The sequence below is a fragment of the Ochotona princeps genome, chromosome 26 (assembly GCF_030435755.1).
Source record: "Ochotona princeps isolate mOchPri1 chromosome 26, mOchPri1.hap1, whole genome shotgun sequence".
Lineage (NCBI taxonomy): Eukaryota > Metazoa > Chordata > Mammalia > Lagomorpha > Ochotonidae > Ochotona > Ochotona princeps.
The window spans coordinates 2,100,099-2,105,562 of NC_080857.1; the positions used below are offsets into that span (position 1 = coordinate 2,100,099).

A 5,464-nucleotide genomic window follows, 5' to 3' on the forward strand; every position below is an offset into this window, starting at 1 on the left:
TGTTGTAACCTTTTGTGTGTATTTGACTCGCTGTAACATTAAGAATGTATAAACACAAGGGCCAAAGGCAATTCAAGCAGAGGAAACGGAGTGTGTACTCACGCCGCTTTCATCCCGCAGTGCCGGGAACATGGCACAACCCGGAAACCAGACGGTCCATCTAGGACAGACAGAGAGCCTCTAAGCATTCTGACGCACCTCCAAGGACCCCGCTTCCCACCTGCCGTTCCGTTAGCCATGTAAGGCCATCGTTGGCTGGAGTAAGTTCCTTTCATTGCTTGGCAAACCACTCTGAATCCATCACTGACACACAAGAGAATCTTGAATCTCTTGTGTGCATCAGACCCCAAGGCCCAATTCTCACAGACACCTGCTGCCCTCTAGGGTGTCCCCCAAAGGGTAGGCACACTGGCCTATGTCGCGACTTCACCGCTCACCATGCACAGCCCAGACGCTAGCGTCCTCCTCACTGGTCCAGGACTGACCACGAGAAATCATGGAAAACAAGAGCCCTGACAGCCCTGGCAGAGTCACTCTCAAACCCGTGCACTGCTATCACTGAACATGCTGACCTCTCGCGAACGAACTGGAGAGCAGAATCCCTCATCCCTGTTTCCTATTCGGTCCCTGGGCCCCAGCTAGCCTGCTTCCACTACACTGTTCCATTTCTCCAACTGCACAATGAGAACAGCGATGGTTACTCACACTGGCCCCCACCCTAGGCTTCCAAGGCACAGGAGCAGGCACGCAGCCGGCGATTGTGGGGGACTCCCGAGTTCATCCAGAAGCACAGGATGGGGGGCTTCAGTCAAGACTTCAGACTTTACGTCCCTTCATTTCTGCAGGACATCTGTCATTCCAACAGTCAGTCACCAGGTTATTCTTAAGAAACTGAAGGAGTTCAAATTCACTGTTGACACCAGCATAAAGGCCATCTATGGTTTGTGCAGTTGGGATCATCATTTGCCTGAGAACTAACTGTCATAAACCATGACTGTCGCTGGGTTTAGTGTTTGTATCAACAGTATTTAACATGGGTTACGAGTATAAATGGTACAATTCCATTTCTAGCTTCTTAGGCAATGTTTTATCCATTTTATCTCAATTTACTTAAACATTTGCTCACTGATCCAATTACAATAAAAGGGTGAAAGTGCATGGAAAAACTTACGGGCCTTCCCCTGTGCTGGACCTCAGAGTTCATGTAGCAGTCATCATCCGCGATGCTCATGCCGGCAGGTGTCATCATTGGTCCAAGAAAGGCCCATTTCTCCTTCAACCCCTCTATATTATTGATTGGCTAACTAATTAATTTGAAAATTATAATTTTACAACTCTACAATTGATTCACAAAAACTCAGGAGGCCTGCCATGCTTATTACACTTCTAGAGCCAACCTCACTGCAACAGCTATCTGTCACTAACTCTCCCTAATATTTTACATATGCATTAGTTCGCATAGGCTTCTCACAAAACCCCTGCTGTGTGTGAGTCCTCCTCCACCTTGGACTAACCGAGAGGGCATGCTTTCCCATAGAAAGCACACCCAAGCAAGCAGTGGATTGTTTCTCACTGTTGCTCTTCAGGCTCCTGACAGCTGCAGCCAGAGGGCTTGTGACCAAGGAGGAATGCTGAAATGGGTCCAAGCGGGTCCACTGTGCAAATTACAAACCACACTGAATGAGGAAGCAGCCACAGTGGATACAGCGGTCCGTGCTCGCTACTGTGCACGGAGATGAGCAGCAATGCCACAAACACAGTATACTTTCCTCTTACAAAGATGACCGCCTTTCAGATCACTTCATGCACAAGCTGCCCACATCACCCACTGTCAAAAAGGCAACATTTATTTAAAAGACACTTGGGGTTTTCATAACAAAGGAACAATTGTTGTTTTTTTCCCTCATCATTCCATTTAGTAATGAAAAACGCTTTATCGTATTCCTTTGCATATTTTCAATGTGTTTATTGGATCTTGACCTAATTATAACAATAAAATAAAAACATCTAAGCCCAGGGAGCAGAACCGAGAATCCTGCATATGCCTGAGTGCATCTCCCGGGCCACACCAGCCGGGGGAGATGGAAGACGCGCCCTTGGCAGGACCTCAGGCCCGATCAACACCCCACCGGTGGTCAGCACTGATCCAGAACCAGCCCGAGTTCCGGTATCGTCTACATGCATTATTGATTATTTCTTTGAGTCATAAAATATTTTCAGAATGCTAACATGCACGAAAACTCAAGCAGAGCCCTCATATTCCTCATCTGTCCAGCGAATCACTCTCATATCAGTATCACTTTCGTTAATTATCTTCAGTTTTCCATCTATGTATTAATAGATGTGCTGTTGTGTGTCGTGCATTAGTCACAGGGCTGGAATTGTAGACTTTAATCATATTTCACACTCTACAGAGTGAGTCATAGTGTGAGTAATCCTAAGAAGAGTGAGTAATTGTAAAGACTTTTTTTTTAAAAAAATCACTCAAACTTTGGAAAAGAACTTTAATCACCACTCCTGCTCATCTTGGCCCTTAATAAAATGTACCGGCAGCTACCCTGCAGGTGAGCCTGCAGCGGACACGGCAGGACAGCGCAGGACAAGGGAGTCTAGGCTCTTCTGGGAGGGCGGAATGGAGCAGAGTGAAATGTACAGGCAGCTACCCTGCAGGTGAGCATGCAGCGGACAGGGCAGGACAGGGGTGTCCAGGCCCTTCTGGGAGGGAGGAATGCAGAGGACAGGGCAGGACAGGGGTGTCCAGGCCCTTCTGGGAAGGCAGAATAGAGACAAGAGTGAAAACCTCAGATTTCTCCTCCATGGGGCCTGGGTTTTCTCTTGTGCATTTCACTTGCTCCACTGAAATGATGTAGGATGCTTTCATTGTGTATTATGTATATGTGATTTTGCTATTAAAAAATTGACTTTAAGACTAACCCAGAATAGTAACACCAACACTTCCACAATGGACCTATGATTCTTATACCAAGTAATAGAGTACTATTTACCCATTTATTTATAAGCAGCCATCTGTGCTTTCAATTTTTATTCATAACATTTTTTTAACCTCAACACACATGCTTATACTTGGGCAATGGTTCATTGCCATTTTCTATATGCATTTATTCACATCAGGTTAACGAATCTGGCATCAATCCATTGATCAAAATTCTACAAGTGCTAGATCAGCGTCAGGACACTCCCTTGGACCATCCCTCGCATTTCTCAATGGAATCAATACTGACAGAGGAGACGGAGCGCTCGGCTCCATGTGCTTCATCGCCCAGGGCTCAAGCACTGGTGGGCACCACTGGCCCCCACTGGCTTGCATTTTCTACTTACGTTTTTACATCCTTCTGGATTAAATAAGTATGCCATTAACAATAAGGAAAATAAATCCATGGTTAGAAACAGCCAAGAAACTCTACCTACACAATTTATGTCTACACGGGCTACAGCTTTCATTAAATGATACCATTGTTGCACACACACATTTAACAGCATCACGGCAAGTGTCTTAATGCTGAGTTACACTTAATGTGCTATTAACTGACAGGTAAAATTGTATGTCCATATCATGTATAGCACAACGTTTGAGAGTCTACACATACATATTCATACTCAGTGTGGAATGATTAAATATGGCTATTTTAGAAGTGATCGTTTTCCCCTTAAGAGAAGCCAGTGGCTACTCTCCTCCCATTTTATAAGAATATGACACATGTATTGTCATTAGTCGTGGATGCCAGGCTGTACCGTGGAGCTCTGGAATTGATTCCTCCAATATAACAGAATACCTGAACACTTTTTATTAATACCACATATTCCTTTGAACCATGACCCAAGCCCTGACTCTACTTGGTCCCATGTGATCAGACAAGAACTCAGGGTCAGCTCAGCCCCAGTTCTGAAGGATACAAGGCCACAGACAATGAACAAGCGTGAGCAGTCTCTTCCGGGGCCCCTGACTACCACCATTATAAATATGGTCTTTGAGTCTTTCATTAGTTTAAGGTAAAATGTCTTTTTCTTGAAATAAAACAGACTTCAGAAGTAACTCTGTCTGTGCCATCTTCACTTCAAGACGTGGAACATGTGAGCAGTTCAGTGTCTATCCCAACTGATGTCAACACCGACTTTCCTTGCTACAGGTTTTAGCAATAAACAATGGTTCACACTCTTCAACTCAATTCTTTTGCACACTTGTTCATGTTTCTTGTCCAAGATTCTGCTGTAACAGTATTTTTAAAGTTTAGAGCTCTGGGCTTCCCGACTGTGCTCAGGCTTGCTGCAGCAAGAAGGACTGGGCAGCGTCCCACGCAAGCTGGTGGTCAGCATCCCATACACTCAGTGTCCATCATGGGTGACTCACATGCCACAAACTGAGCCCAGATTTACGATGATTGCAGCTGCTCTTCTGGGATGACATTTTGCACTTGGTGAAACACTCCACTCACACCAAGAACTTTGTTACCCACCTTCATCTCCGAGCTCCAGGTAGAGATGGGACCACAGGGCTCAGTAGGGTGGACAAGCTCTACAGTCAGCTCACACAGGACCCTGTGAAAACCACACAATAATGACACCACAGAGCCTCAACACTCATCCAGTCATTTTGCAATAACTGATTTAGAATATATACACGTTTCCCCTAATTCTGGACATGAATATCATCTATAAGTGGCACCGCCTGCGTCAGCCAAGCCAAAGGACAGGCACCAGTCATGTGACATTTCATGCTGGCGTCGGTATGTTCCTAATAAGTTAACAAAACTTCTTGACTCATGGCGCTGTTAAGTTGAATGTTTCTGGATAGTTCATTGGTCTAACTGGAACAGTGGGAAGAATCACAGCACAGAGATCAAACCAAGAGGCTTTTGGAGCCTGACATGAGTGCATAGGATTACCTCTGGCCTCGCACACCTTAGTCTGCAAATCAAAGTGCAAACATGTGTTATTCACTGTGTGTGGGTCACAGATAACACCAGCCTTCAACTTTTCTCCACGTTACCCTCTCAATTTTCTTCGTTTCTAAGAATAAAACTAAAACATGATCGACAGCATCTAAGAGCAGCGGCTTGGCGTTCCCTGTCAGCACACAACACATTCTGGAATCAGCCTCTCGTGGTGCATGATCAGACAAGCAAAACGTCAGCCCTACAAGCCATACCCCTCCAGCACACCCGTGCTTGAACGTGCCAGACCAAGAAAACGATAATAAGCATGGAGATGTTTGTTCCCTGACCCTGCATTTTATTCACTCTGGTTTATGCTAATATCTATTTCCCTAACATATATTTTAGTAATAAATAATGCCTGATCGTTTTTATCTCAATTTTTATATGCTTTTTTTAAATTCCTATCCTTGGTTCTGTTTCAATAATTTTAAAATTTTTCAAAATGTTTACTTAGGTTCATCTACACAAAAGCTAGAACAACAGAGACAAAGACACACACACACACACAC

General features: G+C 44.7%; 1 pseudogene; it reads right to left on the reverse strand.

Moving 5' to 3' along the window:
• Positions 1–1,186: 1,186 nt before the first annotated feature.
• On the reverse strand, positions 1,187–1,256 carry LOC118759849 (small nucleolar RNA SNORD113/SNORD114 family; annotated as a pseudogene).
• Between the last annotated feature and the right edge of the window lie 4,208 nt (positions 1,257–5,464).